At 40.9% G+C, this 23,294-nt stretch overlaps 1 long non-coding RNA gene across 1 annotated transcript; it reads right to left on the bottom strand.

The window, feature by feature from the left end:
• Positions 1-1,595: 1,595 nt before the first annotated feature.
• On the bottom strand, positions 1,596-4,069 carry LOC128803106 (uncharacterized). Its single transcript, XR_008435641.1, has 4 exons — positions 3,967-4,069; positions 3,799-3,889; positions 2,583-2,652; positions 1,596-1,774 (listed from the first exon to the last, which is right to left on the bottom strand). It is a non-coding gene; the product is annotated as an uncharacterized LOC128803106 (long non-coding RNA).
• Positions 4,070-23,294: the final 19,225 nt, after the last annotated feature.

The following is a 23,294-nucleotide window of genomic DNA, read 5'->3' as shown; positions in this document are numbered from 1 at the left end:
AGTTATAATTAATAATGGAGGGCCTCCTGACACAGAAAAGTCTTCTGCCATTCTCAATCCGTTTGCTAATTCAGCACCATTACAATTTCAAAATCAACATGCCTGTATAAAATAACTTGAGTGACAATCAGGATTGCTACGGACCTTCAGGTTAGCAATTAACGAACTATTAGCAATGTGGATTTAGTCCTTTAAGTTGTTTGTGGTTAGTGTTTGTTTTGTTTGGGATTTTTTCTATAATTTAATTTAGCAGATGTAAAACCAACAACTGTTTAGCCATTAAAAAGTGAATTTGAGGCTCCTGCTTGAAAATGTAACATAGTGGCTTCAGGTCTTACTGACTGATTAAGCTCAGCTGCTGGAGGAGGCTGGATTATCATGTCACAGGGCTGCCTCTTCTAAGGCTCTTTGTAGGGCCACAAAAGATTAAAAGAAAGCTGAGGAGAGGGCAATTTCACTGCTTTTAAACCACTCTGCTTTTTTCATTATTCAAGTGGCTGTGTTGTCCATGAAATTTTCAAGTAGTGATTTCCTGGGAAAAAAAAAAATAATTCCTTCTAGCTTTTCTATCTTACAGAAGCATTTTAACCTGCTATCCTTATTTCCCTTGATTTTAAAGCATAACTACGTGCTTCCTTGCTTCTTTGGGACTGAAATGCACTTTACTCTGAAATACTCCTTTAGTACATTTACAAGTGATCAGATTTACCCTTAATGCTTCTACTGCTAAAAGGGTCCCTGTCCATGGCAGGGAGGTTGGAAAGAGGTGATCTTTAAAATCCCTTCCAACCTGAACCATGCTGTGATTCTGATTTTATTAATTTTATTTTATCATTGAAGCTTGCTGCTGGTGAACAAGGGATGTTAAACAATCAAGAAAGGTTGCCTTGAGGAGCAGGGGACCTGTCTTCTGGGCCAAGGAGAGAGTCTTCAGAGAAGCAAGGACAATATAAATTGCAGCCTTGGGATCTGGGTTGACATAGGTTGGTGGCCTTTATGGCAAGAAATTCATTATTAATTTAAGTACTTGTGTCAATGAAGGTCCTGTGCTACACTCAGACCCTGCCATGGGGCAGGAGATTATCCAGCACCAGTGAGAATGATGTTGGGGTTGGTTCCCTTTTGCGCACATGGGGTTCTGTAAGATTTGTCATTGTATGAACTCCGCTCACATAAGGGTTTGGCAGCAAAGGGAGGGCTTTGCCTTTTGGCGGTGTGTTCAGAGCACCCGAGAATTCATCTTTCTGATTACTGCACCATCAAAATGTCCTTCTGAGGCTCTAGGGAGAAGGTGCACAGTGAACTACAGGCATGTCTCCCTCTCACATTCCCTTTGAGCTCTGACAGCTCATTTCACTTCTCCCTGAACTGGCAGCAGGCAGTGAGAAGAGGCTGACTTCCCCCATCACCTTTTTCTTTGATAAATTCCTTTCAGCCTTGAAAGACATCACCTTTGGGTGAAATGACCAGTAAAAGCATGGAATTATATTTCCATGCTCAGTCTTCATTAGAGTTCAGCAGCTCATCTGTGCATTTAATGAAATTGAATCTAAGCCTAAAATTTATAAGCAAAAAGAAATTGTTGGAGGGAAAGCTAGAGGAACACCATTTATTCAGAAATCCATTACTTCTATAGACTTTATATAAAGAAAAGGCAAAGGTGGTTGGCTTCTGTGTGGATTTGAGTTCCATGGATGTGGAGATGCTTGTGGACTTCAGAGGGGAGGCTCCCCATGAACCCTGATGCCTCCACATCCTCTCTGTAGAGGGAAAACTGGGAGAGCAGAAATCATGAGCACAGCTGGGCACTGCAAACGCATAGCATTTCCAAAGTGGGAGACCTCTCATCCTGCTCAAAGTAAGCATTAATGCACACAGATTACTGCCAAAATCTCAAGAGAAAATGGTGAGATAATGGAAAGGCACAGCCTGAGGTCTGTAAGGACTGGAGACTTTCAGAAAGCTTCAGTTATGCTGTTAGGCCCACTTCAGAAATAATGCATAGGCACATGATTAAATGTGTGCTGGAATCCCATGGATATCTTTAAGACCTTAAAGTTGCCCCAATATCAAGAGATTTCCTTTGAAATCAGGATGACCATTTCTTTCTTGACAAATCAGGACTCAGGCACTCTCTTGTATGCAAGTCTGAAGCATCAAGGGCAAATGCCCCCATTTGCATTTTCCTATTGGAAGCCAGACATTTAAGGGAGAATATTTACTAAGGAAAACCGAAATAATAAATAGTACTTCACAGACTTGCCTTGATTTGTGTAACTCACGCATTTTCTGGTTTTGTATATCTCAGGAAACACGTGGTGGTGCTTATACCCCTCCCATCCTCAGGCTGCAGGTCTAATGAGGGAGGTTTTACTTATATCCCCCACTTTTCATGACATATACAACCTGACATAGTAGAAACTATAACTTTGTCTATGGTAATGCTTTATTTAACATTTGATTATGGGAAGCATTTTTTAAATTCTGAATATTCATATCTTTGCACTGATAACCACAGGGTGTTATCATCAATCTCTTTAGACAGTCCAGGAACTATGTATTTGAGGAGTAGCAATATTTACCTTAGGAATATATGTCTTCAACCCATGATCTCAACATAGGTTCTCTCAAGCTCATGAGATGGCTTCCAGACTATGAAATGAATAGGGAAAATATTGCAGATGCTTATTGTTTAATTTCATATTTTACTTTTTATTTATTTATACAACAGATTATGTATATAACATACTATATGTGGTATATTGCATGTTATATATTATGTTTTGAATATGCATGCAGGTAGGCCATTATTCCAGCTGTTTTTGAAGGAGCACAGTCAACTAAAATTACACTGCAAGAAAAAATTTTTAAAACCTAACTGTAAAAATGACCATTTAAGCATTTACTTTCTTTGGTATTGAGTGAATTTGGAAAAAAAAAAAAAAAAAAAAAAAAGATTAATTAAGTAAAAAAGCAATTGAAGAACCTTTTGTTGTGCTTCACAGTCAACTTATTTTTCAGATTTCCAGAAGTGAGAAACCTGGCTTTCTTATATTCCAGGCAAGGGCTGCTTAAATAACATCTGTGTATATTTTCATGGGAACTTTTGTTCTTTCTCTATTTGAATAATTTATTAATATTACTAAATATGTCAATAAAGGTTTATTGAAACTGAAACTTTCCATTTAGCACTCCTTTGGAGCAGGGTAGAACTACACAGAACAGATCGTGTCTAACACGTCTCTTCTTTTTTATTTCCCATTTTACAGGGTGCTATGTTACAGGAAATTGGAATGAAATTTTGTTATGTATAATTTCTTTCAGTGTAGGCATGTTGTAAGATACAAGCAGAAATATGTTCTTTGCTATCTTATTCCCCAGATCTTGTTTACAAGATGGAAACAAAATAATTAGGTGATGAGTCTATCCGTAATCTTTGAAGGGAGAAAATAGAAAAGGTATAAAACCTCTCAGCAATTCTGTGGTTTGGAAAAAAAACCAACAATAATCACACACAAACAACACTAAAGCTAAATTCCTTTTAAATCTTTAAAGACATCCTGAGCAACATTTCAGACTACAGCGAGAAATGCTGCAGACCAAATCTTCATTTGGCTCGTCTTCATAAAAGTTGAGATTGAATACAATTCCCTGAGAAGCTCTGGATACAAGGGCAAAGCAATTCAACAGCAGCATATACATTTTTAGAAGCTTTTTACAGCCCTGGCCATTCTGATCTCTGCAATGGTCTTGCTGTTTTTTAGGATAGAAGAAGTTTGTTTTTAACTTTTTTCCTACCTCACATAGTTGTTTACACAACATGTTGTTTTCCTCTGTTCTGAATCATCTTGTTCAAAAGGATTTCCTTTGCCCTGCAGAAACTGGGGGGCTGTGAAGGAAAAAAAGCCTTGACAAAACCAAGTGCAGCCACTTTCAGGTCAGTTTACCTGGGTACTGTTAGCTCACACTGTGCAGATGGGTCCACACAGTTCTTTTGAGTACACAGAAATACTTGCTGCTATTATTTCTCCCAGAGTTTTTCCAGCTCAGATTCCAACCAATGCCAGTCTCCAAGACAAACTCCTTTGTGCATGGACCATGGAAGACTGTTCTCAACAATGTCCTGTTCTCAAGACTTTGTGACCTAATAGAGAAAAATGGCACAGGGGTTAAATAACCTGGCAGAGGCTCTACTGGACATCAGTGGCAGAGCACGAAATAAATCCTGCAGCTCAAGGCAGAGGCTGCTCAGCATCTTTCCTGCTACATCTGGTGATGGTCACTGTAAGGGTGATTATAATGTTCATTGAACTAGCCCAGCTCTTCCTAAAACTTCCAGCTACACATTGTGGCCTGAGACTTGCCATAACCCCTCTGCCTTGCTTGACTCATCTTTACTACTTAGGGATAAACATCTAAGAGTAGGTGCAAGCGCCTGGAGGCAGGAACCTGCTGTTTTGTGTGGTTAGACTTGAAAGTAGCCTGCATACTTTAGGGTGCTGTAGCTGAGGCTTTGAGAGATGCCTGTGGCAATTAGTCATCCAGATGCCATTGAAAGTCAATGAGAACTGGGTGAAATTCTGAGAATGGGTGAGCAGCCAAATGCTACCATATGGTCATAAGCTTTTCCTCAGTCTAGCACAGTGATCAGTATAAAATGGCAGGGAAGTGAGGCTTCAGACTGTGAATAGCAATTGAGATAAGCATAATAAGTACAAAAGCAAGAGCCTTGCTGCCTTGCTCTAACTGACTTAGCAGATATTTTGACATTAGCAGGCTAATTCATTCCTGAAAGTTGTGAGTTAACCATATACTGGAGCACAGGAATTTCCTGCATTATTTTTTTCCTTGCTTTTGTGGCAGTAAAAAGACCATGGTGGCCATATAAGAATAGGGATTGCACTTCATCTTCTCTCTTCTTGGGATCAAGAAACAAATCGAAGCAGAACTAGTTTGTCTCAGTCTCTCCTTTTCTCCTTGGATGCATAATTTGCCTCCCATTCAGGTGATCCTAGCATTAATTGTATTATACACACAAAAGCAGGGAAGATGAAAGCATATGAAATGTTCAAGGCCAGGTTGAATGGGACAATCTGATCTAGTGGATGGCATTCATACCAACAGCAGGGGGGCTGGAACTGGATGATCTTTAAATACCTTCCAACCCAAGCCTTTTTATGATTCTATAGGGGAAAAGAAAAAAGGTAACTTGTGCAATTTCCATGCCTATAAAACAATTCTTCCTGCCCTGTTTATTAACAGAGCACTTTGGAAAAACCCGGATGGGTCTCCTTGCACATATGTCCCACAGCAGGGGAGGGATGCTTCAGTACTCCATCAACACCTTGGTTTTTATCTTGCACTGCTCATGTGAGGAGTCGCATCATGCCTTGTAAAAGTGACACTGCTGGAATTGTGTTGTGCAAGAACAAGAGAAAACAGAAACACAACCCCAAGCTTTAACTGCACATGTCTGACAGCATCTTATTAAACTCAGAGCAGTCATCAGAAGAGTGAGAGCAAGCACAGGGATGAAAAAAAAAGGTTGTTTCTCACAGCATGAAGGAAAAATGTTTTCTACTAAGTGAAAGAAAGCAAGGCAGGAAAAACAATTCCTGGGTTGGAAAAGGTTCTTTTTTATGCAACTCCAGTTTGGGATGTCAATTATTAATGTGGTTTCTACAATTTAAATCTCCATCAAGCTCATCAGCCCAAATATTTGCACATGCTAATTTGTTCAACTGAGGCCCCTTTATCAGCCATATTCCTGTGAATCGTGTTTTCTGTTGGCTCATTCTTTGGGACAGCTTGCCTCGTTTTGGATTTGTTATTAAAGGATAATATTGACTTAGTTTCCTTTACACTGAGCAACAACCTTTTCTCCTAAAGCCTGCCTTGGCTTGTGTCTGGTTGTGCTTGGTTGTGTGCATGTGTGTGTGTCTGTATGTAAGACAAGCTGCTCTTAAAGACTCATTTCCTGCTGCTCTTAATGACAGGAATAATTAACATCATTTTCCCAGGAATATTCAAAGTCCTGTGTCCCACTGGCATGTCCTGTCTGCCAAGATTTCAGGCTAGATTGCATACAGTCTCAGTCTGTATGAGCTTTAGGACCTCATTTTGCTTGTATTTTGTCTTCCTCATACCAGGTTCTGCTGGATGCCAGTGGGGGTAACAGGACCCTCAGTACTAAACCTCACTGCACCACACACCCTCAGCAGGGTAAACACCATGAACCCTCATGAATCCAGCAAGCCTTTGCCTGCAAGAGTCTACTTCTGTATCTACCTGTTCCCAGAAGCCACATGTCTGGGGACTGCTTTGCCTACCTCTCCTTGATTGCACTCGGCTTTCATCCTGAAAAATCCCTCACTGGCTGCCACAATTGCTGCTGGCTGCTCACTGCCCTTTCACAGATCCAATGCTAAGTGTTGCTGCTTTGAATTGTACAAGGCAGCTGTACAAGGGCAGTGCCACAAGAACTGAGCAGCAGGAACTTTCCCTGCCCTTCTCCCATCATCTGCATACCCAGGGTTGGGCAGTCAGGGAAGGTCATGTCTTAGCTGAGGAGCAGCCTTGTCTGCTGCTGCTGCTTGTGCTGAGCACCCACCCTCCCAGACCTTGAAGGCTGTAAATCTGAAGACTGATGAGTAATGACTTTTCTGAGGGCTTTTTTTTTTTCCATTTTTACCCTTGTACTGGTGCACTTAGCACTTGTGTGCTCTCTCTCTCACTGAGATTTCTTTCTGTGGTGGTGGAAAGCATTGTAGAGGAAAGATTGAGCATTGCCTCTCCCTCTGGATCTGTGATGATGGATGGCAAGCTTTCCCTCTGTATAAAATGCAGGCATACACAGCATACTCCTCTCTATTAGTCCCTGTTGTTGCTGCCTCATGCTTGGTAATGGGACCAGTAGAACCCAGATAGGGGCAAATAGGGATGTTTAGAGCTTAAGGGATTATAAGAAAATTCCTATTTACCTGTATTTCAAATTTCTCCACTTGCTTTACCAATGACTTTAGATAATGAAATCTTTGTTTTGAATTTCTGTGATCTGTTTTCATGTTTAATACTTTTTAAAATTTCATTTCCACTACTTTGAGCCAAATTAATTTCAATTCTTTTTCTTATTATTTCTCCTGCTTACATATGGGAAAATGAAGTGAAACTCTCGTCTAGACAATAGTATGTGGAACTCTTTTTCTTTCATGTAGGTATGAAGATGTAGGATTTTTTTTTCCATTTTTTTCCCCGTAATCTTCTTATGGAACATTGAGGAAATAACTTAGTTGTTTTAGAGAGTAGTCTCAGCATTCACATAACCCCATAGAGGACTTCAGTTGTCTATTAGGCTCACCTCTCCCTTCACACCCTCCATCCTTCTCCTGGGGAAACCAGTTGTGTTGTTCATTAACTTAAGAGACAATTCAAAGGAATTGCATAACTTTATTTACTTATCAAAGCAATGTGATGAAGTTCCCATGCTCTTCTGTAAAGCAGAAATCCTGAAATTAAGTTGCTTGGCCTGTGTGAGTGAATTTCATTAAGGAAAACAGCACAGAAGTTCCTTAATAACAGTTCCTTAATAATCAGACCTATCCACTTCAGCTAAAACCCACAAATTCAGACCGAGATCTCAGAGAGATCAAATTTACATCCTTTCCTGAGATACTACAATATGCTTCCCATTTTGTAGAGATCATCCTCATTCTTCAGCTCTTTTTCCCCTACTTCCAGACTCCAACAGGAAACCAGCCCACAGAACAAGAGTACAATTGCTGTGCTTCATTGGATGCAGAAAATAAACAATGTTTCTCCTGCACCCATTACTTATCCTTGCTGTGTGTTTTTAGCCTACCTCCTATAAAAAGAAGAAGCTAATTTATAATCATGCTGTTTGTCAGAAGTGTTTGTTCACATCTGTCTGCCGGCAAGTTTTATAAATCAATTAGCCCCAGACAGACACACTCTGTAGCTTTCTGTGTTCCCACAGATGTCACTTTCTCATCAACAGAAAAAAACAGTAGCCTTCTCCGGCTCCTAATTTGGGTACACGTGAAAAACAATTAAGTATGTCATCTGCACATGTGTATCAGAAGCAGTCCAGTTACCTGGCAACCAACCAAAAAAACTGTGCTGGAAAGCCAAACACCTGAGTACAATATTGTGGCCATTTGCATACATGTGCACATGTAAGCCTGTAAAGATATATGTGGAGTTATTTTAGTATTAAAGAGTAAGGACTCGGGGATTTTCTTAAAATAACTGAGTTAGTTTATTACCATTTCTGCAAATGTGAATTTAGGAATAAGGTAGAGGAAAATAAAGCTGTGTCTGAGATGGGGAGGGATTTTGGGAAGGCACAGTGGTATTCTACAGTCAGGGGGATTTATGGGAAGCATTGAAGAGGCAGGTAAAGTTTACAAGCACTGCACAGGACATAATTGCACTCAGCTGGTGCTTTATCAGCCTACTAACTCCCCTAGTTTGCTTGAAGACTCATAGCAATATATTCTGTTATTGCAATATATTCTGTTACCGTCTCAAATCCACATAGAAAAAAAACCCAAAAACTTGTAGATTATTCTGAAAGGGACCGACAAAGATCACTGAGTCCAGCTCCTGCCCTTCACAGGACATCCCCAAAATGCAAACCATGTGCCTGAGAGTATTTTCCAAATACTTCTTGAACTCTGGAATACCACACTTGGTGCTGTGACGACTACCCTGGGGAGCCTGTTCCAGTGCCCAGCTACTCACTGGGTGAAGAAACTTTTCCTGACATCTAACTCAAACTCACCCCAAAACACCTTTGTGAGGATTGATCTCTTTCGTTGCAAAGCGCTTGCTATTAAAAAATTAGGCTGGTTAGTGCTTCAGCTTCATCTTCTGCTGGACACAATCGAACAGCAGTGAACAGTGCACTGACAGAGTCTCCATCCATGCTAAGCCTACGGGTAGGGTGATTGGATTAAAACACTGTTTTTCTTGAATGTGAACAAGTGTGGGATTTGAGAGAATGGCAAAGAGTGGGATATGTGATGAAGAGGAGGAGGTAGAGAAAGTGAGATATAGCTGAGAGGAGGTGTGGAGAGGTGTGGCAGAGGGGGAGGAAGAGGGACACAGGGACATGAAGAGAGGAGAGGCTAGCTACCAGTAGGTGTGTAGCTTCATCTTCTGCAACTCTTGCACCCAGACAAGGTTAAAGAGGAGGAAATGGAAACAACAGGGGTGAGAACAGGAAGAGATCACTAGCCCAGGCAGTAAAACCAGGCTGTGAACTTTAGGCAACTACAGCACACTGTGTGATCAAACAAAACAGATGTAGTGGACATTCCTATGCAATCTTTTCTCTGTTTTTGTAAGCCTTCTTTTTCCTCACCTTCACTTTACTTTCTTTCCTATAGAACAGTGGAGGGGTTAATCTTTAATACCTTCCAGTAATAAAACTGTTTTAATTAGCATTAGTTTGGAATAACAAGACTACAAGTAATTAAGTTACACTGGGATCTAGTTGGAATGAAATTGATACCAGGGGATAGCATAAACATAAATCAGCATTTAAATAAACTGAAATCAGATTGCTGTAATTAGAAGAAAAATCCATTGGCACTAAGAAATAAAAGTAACACATACAGATTTAATAAACATAGTGAAGGAGAGTGAGGAGCCTGGAAAAATGTAAATTGTTCCTTCCCACATACCTGCTGTCAAAAAAATAGAAAAGAAGATAAGAGATCACTGTTTGGTTAGTATTAAGGAAATACCATTACATTGGCATGGGAGAGAAGTTAGAGAAGATTATGAGTGTCTGTACAGAATGCCATTAACATTAACCTGATGTATTGCAAGTGAATTCTAGTTATAAAAGTAATTACTGGCTACCAAACCCATCTGGAATCTGCAATCAAACGACAAGAGAGGAATGAGTTGAGGAGCAAGTGATTACTTCTCCAAAGTTAAGACTGACATGTGCAGTCGGGAGCCAGCAGCAGGCTCATGCATTTTTTTCACGCGACGGAAAGAGCAAGCTAGCATATGCCTACCAACTTCTCCTGGGCTTTTTAGGCTGCTTACCACCATAGGACATGACATTTTTGTATGATTAAAAATGATTCATTACCCTTTTGAATTAAGGGAATCATATATCTTCTTTAAATGTTATGGCAATTAAGATAGATTAAATGCCCTTTTTAAAAAAAGTATTTATTTGTTTTGCAAAACAATAATCTCCTTTCAGACAAGATAAAGGATTTGGAGGAATTTATGTAGGAAGGAAGGTTAAAAGAATGCTGTGTGAAGTGATTCCAGTTCTGTTGGGACCTCTCAGATAAGAAAACCCTACCTGAGCTGGGAGCAATTCACCAAGGGCGCTTGAGCAGATCAGCAGTGACAGTCGCAACATAGTAAGCTTTGCTTTATACTCTGGATTTCAGCTCTTTTTCAGACAGGTCTTACCTCTGACAGCAGGGTCACCCAAGATGAAGTTGTAAAGGCCAGTGTGGATCAATGCAGAGAGGGAATAGAAGCACGATATTATTTATGCACTATGCAACAGAAAGTCTCAGGCAAGATTTATATAGACAGAACAAAAGATGTGGCTGTGCTTAGAGCTCTGCTGACTAATGTGAAAGTTTGCTCAAGGCTGAACTTTCTCTCTGGGGTATTTTTAGTCTGTGCAGGCTTATTTAGGCCTGCACATATGGAAACTCAACCCACCATACGCATTTCAGACTTTCTGGTCATACCTGGTGGATATGAAAACAGGTTGAAAGAGTTAGGCTTGTTCAGTCTGAAGAAGAGAAGGTTCTGAGAAGACCTGGATTATCATGCAGTACCTAAAGGGGCTGCGAGACAGCTGAAGAGGGACTTCTGAACAAGGGCATGAAGTGGCAGGGAAAGACTTCAAACTGACAGAGGGCAGGCTGACATTTGATATTAGGAAAAAAATATTTCCTGTGAGGGTGGTGAGGCACTGGCACAGGTTGGCCAAAGAAGTTGTTACTGCCCCATCCCTGGAAGTGTTCAAGGCTAGGAAGGTATCCCTCCCCACTGGCCAGGAGGCTGGAGCTATATAGTGTCTAAGACCCCTTCCAACTAAAATATTCTATGATTCTATGCCATAGGAAATCCATGTGTTACAGGACTGAAGTATCAGGGAACCATGAGATCTACCACACCTGTGCTGATGTGTAGATCTGTTGAGTAAGTCTATTATCTACCACATGCATCAGACGTACTGTTAACATGAGTGGGTTGTCCAAAGTACATTAGAAATGGTAGGGGCATCCCAGCTGAATTACACACCTTGTTCATCCAGAAGAGTGTTGACATGCACTCGTGCAGAAGACATTCAGTTGGGATTTCCAAAAATTTTATAGTCATAGAACAGCTCAGTAAGGAAGAGACCTGTGGAGGTGTTTTTACCCAACAATTTCTTCTAATTAGACCTTTTTTCCACTCACAACAATGGATATTTTAAACCCTAAATATAAACCTTTGATTTATCTTTAAAAAAAAAGTTTGGTTAGAAATAGAATGTGTCTGTCTTTAAATTGTTGAGGTTAAGATGAAGAAATTTATTTAAATGGATGTAAAAGCATGAGTGCATGCTCCTATTCTGGGCCAATACTAGTTTAATTTATGTATGATATTTAAAATATTAAAGAAGCAGGTGCAGTATCTGACCCAATCTAAGAATCTGAAACGAAATTTGTGTTGCTCAAGTAACATGGTACTTCAACATGTCTGTTGAACAGCATGGCCCAATGATGGTAAGATGGAGTGATAAAAACAGAGATCTGATTCTTCAAACTGAAGACAGAGAAGACAAGAATTGTAGAAAAGAGTAAATAAGTCTTTGGCATGGCACAGTGACATTTTCTTTAGCTTACTCAAATGTAAAAAAATGGTGAAATTAGTGGATTTTTATAAAAGTGAACACTGCTCATCCCTTTCTAGTTGCCGGGAGTTCTGCCATTAACTTAATGGGACTGAAATTCCAGTTCCTGCATTTAATCACTGGAAATATATTTTTATTGAGTAGTAACAGAGCACTATTACACCACATATTAGATGTTACTTGCACACATCAAAGCTGTTCCTTCCGCAGCGATCCCATTACTTGGCCTGGGCTAATTAACATTAATAATAGTGTTGTCATTTGCAGGGAAAGAGTCAAGATCAACCAAAAAAATTAACAGAATAACTTTTTGATGTAAGTCAAGCAGGTACTCTTTGACCTTACTTAACCTCCCATTCACCTCAGACTAAATGAGTGTTTTTAATACACATCTGACAGTTTAATATCAGGGAATTAGGCCTAAATTGCTCTCTGAAGGTCAGTAGATTTTTCTAGATACCCCTGGATAGGAGGGCACAAGGGGCTAGTTTGATGAGGGTCTTCCACTTGTTTTTAAAATGACAACCCATGGAGCCATCAGCTGGAAATTGTTAAGAGGGATGGGAAACTGACTGATTGTACCCTGGTTATGATGGCTGTCATCTTGCACCTGTACAAGCCTGCCTGGAACCTGTTTTACAGATGCTGCTGGCTATAACTGTATCATGTACCTTTGTAGTGTCTTCACCCTATGGGTGAAACTCAGCACCTCAAAATCTACTTGATTGCATCCTGCCTCATTACATGAGAAATCTGGGGACAGAATAAGGAATTATCCTACCAAGTGACAACAAGGGAGAACTTAGCTCAGCTGTAACTGCCAAGTCTAACATGAAAACAGGACAGCTAAATGAATATCGTACTTCCACCTGGAGTACAGCATTGAGGTCTGGAGCCCTCAGCACAAGAAGGACACGGAACTGTTAGAGCAGGCTCAGAAAAGGCCACAGAGATGATCAGGGGGTTGGAGCAACTCTTCTATGAAGACAGATTGAGAGATTCGGGATAGTGCAGCCTGTAAAAGAGAAGTCTCCAGGGAGACCTTAGAGAGCCTTCCAGTGCCTAAAGGTGCTACGGGAGAGCTGGAGAGGGACTTTTGACAAGGGCATATAGGGATAGGACAAGGGGGAATGCCTTTAACCTGAAAGAAAGCAGGTTTAGATTAGGGATTAGGAAGAAATTATTTACTGTGAGGGTGGTAAAATACTGGCCCAGAGAAGCTGTGGATGCCCCATCCCTGGAAATGTTCAAGGCCAGGTTGGATGGGGCTCCAGGGAGCCTGATCTAATAGGTGGTATCACTGCCCAAGGTTAGGGGGTTGAAACTAGGTGATCTTTAAGGTCCCTACCAACCCAAACCACTGCTTATTTATGACATGAAAAAGTCTCCATCAGAAGGACCAAAAATTACATAGGACAGGTCCTCAATTTCTTGCTTCACCTTCTGTTCTTTACTCATTCCATGTGAACCAAGATATTAACTCCTGTGTATTCCTCACAGCATCCCTGTTCTTATACAAATCCTTTGTTAAATTAACCATTGTTTTCTAGATTTTCGAGAAATCATGTCTTGCCACAATAAAGTTGGAAAATGGATGGAATCATCTTTGCTGTGTTTTCCTAGCAGGGAAAAAGCACATTAAAGTTTTCTGCTAAGCTACTCCTTCACAAGAGCATCAGACATATTTGCTACAGCACTGCCATCTCGTCTGGACAGAGCTTCTATCTTCCTCCTTGTGTCAGGAATTAGTAGCACAATTTTATCACTCTTTAGAAGAGAAAGTTGAAGGGAAGAGGCAAGAAGCCAGATTTCACAGCAGAAGTCCCTAGAAAGCTGGGGACCCAGTTGCTTGCTGATGCTGCTTTTTTCACAGTCATCAACTCCCCATTCACCATGTGTCTCTTGCTGTTCATTTTTGAAAAAATTCATCTTTAGTCTATCAAAAATATATAACAAAGCTACCTTCTGAAACCTCTTACATTGACAAAGTGTCAGCAATCCTGAAATAGTGTTTTGATCCCCTACTGTGCCAAACTACAGAGTATGTCTAAATACACTGCCAGATCCTGAAATACACCCTGATGGATAGCAAGGACTTGTTGCATGGAAAAAATAATTTTTTGCTAAAATTGAGACTTGCTCATAAGAGAATGTCCTGCCTTACAATACATAAATCTAGAAGTTATCAGCAGATCATAACTTTTGAGCAATAGTAAAATTAGGCAAGCGATCTTGTTTGTCACTGTAGCACAGACCATAATTCTAAGCAACATGAAATATGCATCAAAACCAGACTATGGTTTATCTTGACAGATACATAATATATTGCAAAGGAAAGTGATCATTAGGCTTCAGGTTCAGATGAAGTTTCTGGACAAATTTTTGGTTTAAATCTAAAATGAGTACAATGCAGGAATCTAGTCTGAAGAGCAGATAGGATAAAAATCTTCACAGAAGGAATAACACCAGCAGCAGACATATAGTAGAGTCAGCAGGGAGTTGGATAAAACTGGAGAGCAGTAGGTAGGATTTGCTATGTTAGATAAAAGTAACCTGTTTTTGCTTTTTCAGAACCTCCAATTTGCTTTCTTCTCACTTAAGCTTCTTCAGTGAGGTGGGCACATTTTCCTCATTCCCCATTCTCCATTCTCAGCCAAGGAATGAATGCCCCATCCAAATCTAATGAAATTGACAATGGGGTCCCATTGCATTGCATCCCATGTCTTTGGAAACTCTGTATGTGTTGTGGAATGAGCAAGAGAACCTCCAAGTACCCCTTGTGTCTCACAGGTATGTTGTAAGCAACAGCATTATATAAATATGCAGTTGTTTTGTCAACAAGGCAATTTCTGAGTGAGAGGCTTTTCTTCATGGTGTTGTCTATTCCAGGGTTTTGCCACTGCTGCATGATCTTGGTGAAATCACTCACTTCAGCATGAACAAGCTGATCAATATTTAATATAGTGCTAACCATACTTAAAACCTTTTTTAGGTCCCTGACATTCATGGAGGACAAGGCTGCATATTACTCAGCTGTGGTCTTAGGGTTTCTCATCTCAGGATGATGTATCTGTGAACCATGTTATTGCTCCTGGTTGTCTCTTTTGCCTTTTGTAAATGGGATTGGCACTGTGGTCCTGCCCCTGGAATCTTCCTGGGGGTGGCAGAGTCACATCTGTTGTTAAAGGGTTTTGCTGGAGGATTACCATAGCTTTTGGAGAAATCCGTGACAAGGACACACCATTCTCTCTCCTTCCTGCTGTCTTGCCAAATGCATGAGTTTAACCACCAAGCACAATTTTTTCTTGCATCTCGCAGATGTCTGTGTCCCACTCTGGATCTCTCCTAAGGTGCAAACACGGGGAAGGGTGGGGGAGGATGAATTCGAATAGCCAGAGTAAATAGACACAAACAAGGTCAAATTTGGCAATCAAAATGATAATTCACTTTTATTCACTATCAAAGAAAAGAGCAAGGAATTAACACAGAAAAATAGAAAAAAGCCAAGAATTACAGAAAGCAAGACAGGGAGTCACCACTAAGAACCTGCAGTGTCCTGCGGAGAGCTCACTTCTTCCCTCTGCCAGCGGGCTGAGCTGCGTTCTAAGGCAGTGGCTCAGCACTTCAGGGCAAGCCAGCCTGGCCACCGTGGCTACCATGGCCACCGTGGCTACCGTGGCCACCGTGGCTACCATGGCCCACTCGCCACGTGTGCAGCGGTGCGTGCGAGCGCTCAGCGGCACACGCAGCTCCACTCTGAGGGCCACTGGGCTGCAACGGCGCCGCAACAGAGCGCAGTGGCCGCCCTCGCTAGGGACCGTCGGGGCGGTCCTCCATGGATCATCATGGCCCATTGTCTTTCCAGATCTTGTCAAGGGAGGTGGGCAATGGTGAAACAAGTCACTCTTCAGCAGTTCTTTACAGAGTGAGAAGGCCATGCCACAGTAAGAAAATGGCCAAGCCAGCACCGAGAGCCCACCTGCAGGAGAACAGGTTCAGTCTCTGCTGTAGAGATAGCAGGTGCCAAGGAGAGAGGGAAAAGGGGATTCCGCACCTCTTGGGGAATCAGATTAAGATTGGATTGAAATGTTGTGCTGTTCAAGGAAATAGTCTGATTTGGGGGGCGGGGCAGGGAGAACAGATCCTGGGAGGGATGGATTGGAGAGGAGGAATGAGTGAGAATTAAGATATGATGTGTCAGAAATGCCATTTCAGTTAAGCCACAAAATTCCTTTGCCAGGTTGGGAAAATACAAAACCTGGCCTTGCTCCGTTCTTGTAAATTTCTGTTTGTGCAAGCTCTGGTTGAGGTTGAAGTGTTGTACAATGCAGGCTCAGAGTTGAATCAGTTTCTCCAGTGGAGTTTTATGTTAGTAATATGAAATTGAAAGATTATTTCTTTCAGATTTTGGTTTTCTGGCCTCTTCTCTCAGACTTGTTTACAAACTCAGCACTGCCTCCACGTCCCTTAGCAAGTCCCACCATCAATGTATCTGGCTCTGTGCCAGCTCTCAAGAAGTAAATCTCCCCAGTCAGACCTGCTGACAAGCTCTTAGTTTCTTTTTTGCATGTTGTTGTTTGCTTGTTGATCCATGCCGTGGGACAGAGCACAATTAAATGAAGAAAAATGAAAACATGGTGCTATGCCAGACAGTTTTGCTGCTGTCTTGCTGATCATGAAAGATGAGTGTGTTTCTGGGCAATAAGACAAGAATGGATAATGCTGTGTCATTGATGTATTCTACCTCAGGCAGCATCTTGAGAGCTCTGGGCCTTCCTCAGGACTTGTGAAAAGACTGCCAGCACTGATGTAAACAGAAGCTGCCCTTGTCCCTGGGCTTGTTTCTTGTAGAGCTTTTGCAACCTAAAGTGTGTGATTGTTTGGTATTCCCAGACAGGTATTATTTTGAGATGTATTCTTTTGTACTGATAGGATTAGGAATAATGGCTTTAAACAGAAAGAAGTTAGGTTCAGATTAGTTATTAGAAAGAAATTCTTCACTATGAGAGTGGTGAGGCACTGGCACAGGTTTCACATGGAAGTTGTGTCTGCCCCACCCCTGGAAGCATTCAAGGTCAGGTTAGATGGGGACCTGAACAGACTGGTCTAGAGGAATATGTCCTTGCCCATGGCAGGGGACTGGAATGGAATAATCTTTAAGATCCCTTCAATACCAACCATTCTGTTGTTCCGTGATATCTTTGTATAGGATGTAAATCTAGCCTCTGATGAAAAAGCCTGCTGTTACTTTGTACACAAACGTTCCTATCATAAACCCGCCCATCTTCTTTTACTGAGCCTGAAGTTTGTTGTTTCCTCAGCAAACACACAAGATCTTATATAACATCTGAGTGTTAATATTATCCATTACTGTTTGCACATTTGCTTGAAATTTATTCCCACATCTTTCTGTCTTCAAGGTCTCTGTTTTCTTCCTCTCTCCTCCTCACTCCTATTTCTACCCCTACATCTGTCTCTCATTTTCCCACCATGTAAATTCAGAGGCTTTACTACCACTTTTTATTTCCCAAACACTGCCACTAGTACACCTTATGAGATTACTTCATTCAGTAGCTGTCTTGCTTTAGAAGTTTATACTTCTGGCTCCCTGTTCTTTCATAGCTATGAGACATCCTTAATTTTCCGTTCTGAGCCCATCACTCATGCACCCATAGAACCATGTACCCTTGTTCTGACCTCCTTGCCTGTTCTGTTCTCTGCTGTCCTGAAACCAATATCACTTACTTTTCATCCTGTCTTTGACCCCCATCTTATTCTGGATCATTCATTAGGGATGATGACCACAAGATAATAAATATTTAGTGTAGTTATTCCTGACTGACTCAGTGCAATGTCCTCCTGACATCATTCAAGACAGAGGACTCCCGTGGTGAAGCAAGGTTCTGGCAGATCTGCCCATCCAGAAATATTTATTGGAATGTTTAGCACCTTATTATTACAGGAGAAACTTTTTACAGACCAGATTGGAAGGACTGTTTGGACATGATCTTATCTCGTGGGATTTGAATCTGAGACCTGTGGACTGGATGCAACCTGCAAAGGGTAGAGTACTATCAGATGTAGAACTAGATTTGCTGGATATTGGGGTAGGATCTTCAGTATGTAATTGGTAGAGCATGTCCTTTCCATCCTTGAAATACATGAATTCCTTTGCTGCAATGTTTAAAAAATATAAGGTGCCTATATAGGGTTATTGCCTCTTGCCACTTTTTGAATACCTGTACTCTTTTATTAATTTTAAAATAACACTTGCAAGCTGACCTTTCCTTCTAGAAGCCTAAATTATTTAACCCAGAGAATTATTTAACTCCAAACTCATTTCCTGTATTCTCAGAGATAGAGAACTGAGAATGCTCATATGACATGAAAGGGAGCCCATGTTATGCCAGTAGTAAAATTGGAATAGGACCTTGGATGCTTGTCCTAGAGCACTGTCCTTCCTGTCCTTGTAACCCAGAAAAGCCCAGCTCTAACAGCAAAATACATCCAGCATATAAGGAGTGATTTCATGCTTTTGCTGTTTGGGGTCTCACCAGATTAAGAACTCATCCTTGTCCTCTTCCCAGAATGTCCACCTGAAATTTTCATGGAGGCAGATTGTGTACTGAGAATCAGAATATAGTGCTCATTTTTCTTCTTTTCCAAGACAGTAATTTTTGATTAATTGTGCTTCATCCTCTTGGTGTTTCATTGTGTTTCATATGACCTGAAAGGCTTTTTGTACCAGAAGACTTTATAGAAATGACTGCAACCTAAATTATGGTAGAGAAGAACTTAAAAATTCCATTTCTAGCTATGGATTTAGTCTGAAATGAAGAAAACAGTGGTCGGGGACCATGTGTGGAGCAGCTTTCTCATTCGCACTGATAGCAACACTTGCAAAATGCAGTCAGCCATGAACAGGATGCAGCACACATCCAGCACCTGCTGGGCCTAAGGCTGCTGGAGATACACCCAGAGCAGTCAGTTTTCCTTTTTTCACGAGAGGGGAGAGAGATGGATTTCCTTAGTCCTGGGGGGATTAAATGCCCAGTTGGGTTGACTTGATAACATGGGGTGAACAGGGTCAAAACAATGACTTCAGCTTTCAAGTGATGGGGTTGTCTGCATCAATGTGAACAAATTCCCCATTGTATTCACCACAAACAGGCTTTTCTTCCCATATCAGCCTGCAAGAGCGTTTTGTTCCGAGGGTTTTTTTACCTACCATAGAACAAACATATTTGTTGTCAACACTGCAAACTCCCCCTGCCCCCCTACTTCCACTTTCCTTATGTCTGAGTTCCCATGTGTCTCTCTTACACTATCCCAGGGCATTAATAGACTGTAGGATCTTGTTCCAGGCCCTTATCTGGTTTTCATTTCAGTAGTCCTTTTTGTGACTACTCTTATACAGCAACTTACCCATGTATCTGTCTGACCTCCTGCACCAAAAGCCACTCTTGTCTTTTAAGCAGTGAAATAGATTTTCCTTCTTTCATCAGCCTGGCAGGCAAAGCCCCAGAATTTGCCCCTAGCCCCACGCCTGTGGAGTTTATATCAATATTGCCAGAAATGGATGTTGAGGCAATGGCTTTCCAGGTCTCAGCAGTGATATTATCAGACCATTAACCTGAGGAAGCTCTATCTCTCTACCTTCGTATTTTGACACCTCTGAGGTACTTTGCGCTCTCTTGCAGCACACAGTTTCTTTGTAGCACTAGTTCCACATTTGCCTTCTAGGATCTATAAAGCTTATCTGCTTGTCCTGTGCATTTTCTTTTTTTTTTTTCTTTTTTTCTTTCCTGAAAGTCAGTTTTTCACTTGGTCTAAATGTAGGCAGTGAACTGCAGTGAAATGTACAGAAACTATTCCACAGCTCCTGTGCGAAGAGCTTTTAACCATTTACTATTCTTGGGAAACAAGTAAGTATTCCAGGTAAAATGCAGTAGCATAACACTTAGGGCAAACCATGTATTTAACAGAATGCGTTCCTAATAACGGGTGAATTTTAGTAGGATTAAGAAAAAACATTTCTTCACGTGTCTGGGCATTTTAATTGCTGTTTGTAGGCAGGTGAGAATATTGTCCCTGTATCTGAGACACTGTATGCAACTAATTTCCTGTGTGTCTCTAGCTTAACCACTGGAGTCTACTATATATAGACAGACTAAGATAGTTGAGGCTGTTCAGCCTGGAGAAAAGAAGGCTTCAAAGAGACCTTATACCACATTTCAGTACATAAAAGGGCTACAGGAGAGCTGGAGAGGGTCCTTTGACACAAGCATGGAGTGACAATTAAAGGGGTAATGGTTTTAAGCTTAAGGAGGATAGGTTTAAATTAGGAAGAAATTCTTTACTGGAGGGTGGTAAGGCAGTGACAAAGACTGCCCAGTGAAGCTGTGGCAGCCCCATCCCTGGAAGTGTTAAGGTCACATTAGATGGGGCTTTGAGCAACCTGGTCCAGTGGAAGGTGCCCCTGCCCGTGACTGTGGGGTTGGAACTGGATGTTCTTTAATGTTCCTTCCACCCCAATCCATTCTATGATTCTATGATATTTGAGTCTAATATATATTGAATTGAATGTATTTTTCCAAATGGGATGCATTTTTTTAGACTTATAGGTAACCCATATGAAGAAACTTTTAAGAGCTATATTTCTAGGTGTTGGATTTAGTTTTACTTTTTTTTTTTTCTTTTATAACTTAAACAAGAATATGCTAATTCTTGCTTACAAATCAAGAAGTCATTTTTACTCACTGCAGTGAGATCTGAGAGCTTACTATCCATGTTTAATTTGTGTGTCATGGTTTTTTTACTTTGTTCAGTGGATAGGATGAATTGGCATCAAGGCCTTGAGCAGTAATCTGAATTGCTCACTGCTGGGACCATAGACCACAAGAGAGAGTGTTTTAGAGTACTTGCTGTATGGACTTTAGCCTCAGTTTTATACACTGAGAAGGACTTGAAACTGTCCTCTGTGCTGGACAGTGTGGGTTCATAAATAGACAGCTTATGTCTTGGTGGGCATTTGTGGAGTGTGGAGCTGGAGGGTTCCCCATGTGCTACTGAATCACAGAAACATTAGCACATAGTAAGGAAGTGTCTTCTTTCACCTCCTGCTGGATGAATCCAAATCCCTCATCATGAGAGGCACGAGTAATTTCTGTCATAGCAGGGGTGTCTCTGGATATATGATGTTAGATCTGAAAGGTGACTGCTGTTTGATCTCAGCAGGTACATGGTCGATCTGAAAACATGGACTCCTTACTTAGACAGGCGGCACTCATCATCTGATGATCAAAAGAGGAGAGCTGCTCATTCACCAAGTTAAATTGCAGAGAGCTGCAGAATTATTACAGAGGGGTATCATCTTTCGTTACTGATGCAATGATGTGCAGAAAACATTGCAGCATGTATCAGGATCAGAGAATCATAGAATCCTGAGGCTTGGAAAATACTTCCATAAGGTCACCAAGTCCAACCATTAACCCAGCACTGCCACGTCCACCACTAAACCATGTCCCTAAAGCATATCCCACATCTTCATGCTTGTCATGTTTCCATGACTTCCCTGAGCAGCCTGTTCCAATGCTTGACCACCATTTCAGTGAAAAAACTTTTCTGATATCCAATCTCTCTCCATTTTGATCATTCTGTAGTTCCAGTACCCTTATGTTGTAGGCCATCTCTTCTTACACTGCAAGGATGCAGGGTGGGATCATGCTCATCACCACTCGCTGATGAACACAACTAAACCAGCTGCTGAGCTGTTTGCTTTAGCAATTACTCTTTTTCCCTGCCAGTGCTTAAACTTTATGCAATACTTCATATACCCTAAAGCTAGTCACTTTCTTTTTAATGTCACTAAGTGTTTAAAAATTTGTTGATTGAATTCACAAAGGTGTGTTTCCCAACCATGGAACAACTGTATTCTTTTATATCAGGCAGAATTTGCTTATATGAAATCAGTTATCACTGCTACAATTCTGGCATATGGCTTCCGTTACACAAATAATTCTTTAAAAGCTGAAAAGCATATTTTCTCCAGCATCCAGTTGCAGGTACAGGTTAGAACAGTCTGTGATTTTTTTAACCATATGCCCATTCATTGTGACATTCACATTGGACAGCTGAAAGCAGCATTTTCCAGCCACCCCCCTACTCTGAATTTATGAGCTATATCAGCCAGGCTGCTGCTTGAACATCTGTGAGGGTGGGATCACAGCTTTCTGTAGCATTTCATTGTGGCCCAAGTGCAGCTGAGAATATCTGAAATAGAATCCAAACCCCTGGATACTGAGTAAGTGGGAAGGTCTCTGTGTATTGATCTCAAATATGAGGTGTGGTCTGGTTCTCAAATGGCTTTTTGGAAGTGTTTTGAATATTTCATTTAGTGTTTTGATGTGATGCTAATAGCAAAACTCCCTAAAAGAGTATCTGTGATAGCCACTTTGCAGTACCCTTAAAATTTCTGATACAATTATATTGAACTGCTGTAAAACAATTCTGTGTAAAAACTGCATTTTTGACAGTCCACAGGGAAAATCTTCAAGACAAATTTTACTCCTCACTGAATGCTGCAGCAGTCCAGATGTTTTTTCTCAGACAGATGTTGCTTTGCCCAACATCAGTCATCGTCACTCCTGAGCTACTAGTCTGTCTGTACACAGTGTCTGTTCCCGGAGCTGCAAAAGCTGCAAGTCTTTTTTTCTCTTTTTTTTTTTTTTTTTTTTTTTTTTTTTTTTTTTTTTTTTTTTGTCATTTATACCTCCTGCACTGTTCAAATAAGCAATGGGTTTTCTATTTAAGAAGCATGGTAGTTAAATTATAAGATTTGTTTAAAAACCTCTGGAGGACGGAAGTCGTAGACAATAAATGCTCCTTATTTCATTTTATCAGACTTTGAGTTCCACCACATAACTACACGCTGTGCAGCATGGCTGTGCTCTCGTGGTTTGACCCTGGGACACACATGCACACAAATCCCTTCCCTTTGGTTCACCTGGCCACCTGGCTTTGTTTGCTGTTAGCTAGCTCTCATATTGAAAGGGACGATGAAAACATCCAGACTCAGTCTTAGTTTCTCTAAGCTGCCTCTCGCAAGCTGAAGAACCTCAGTGTATTTAGTTGTTCCTAATCAGCAAGCTTACCTATACTTTTGTGTCCTTTAAATTTCTAATTTTCACATCTTTTTGTCAAGAAAGTTCTGCTGTTTGTGAATCTGCATTTTATATGCTAGAATTGGACACAATGGGCCTTTATTCAATGTTATAATAATACTTTTATTTCTGTTCTCTGTTTATTCCTTAATTTCCCTGATATTATTTGGCTTTTGCCATGTGAGTAGAAATAGTCATTAAAACTCTCAGGAATTTTTTTTTTTGAAGTT

Source organism: Vidua macroura, chromosome 2 (assembly GCF_024509145.1).
Source record: "Vidua macroura isolate BioBank_ID:100142 chromosome 2, ASM2450914v1, whole genome shotgun sequence".
In the NCBI taxonomy this organism is placed as follows: Eukaryota; Metazoa; Chordata; class Aves; order Passeriformes; family Viduidae; genus Vidua; species Vidua macroura.
This window is presented reverse-complemented; position numbering and strand designations above follow the sequence as displayed.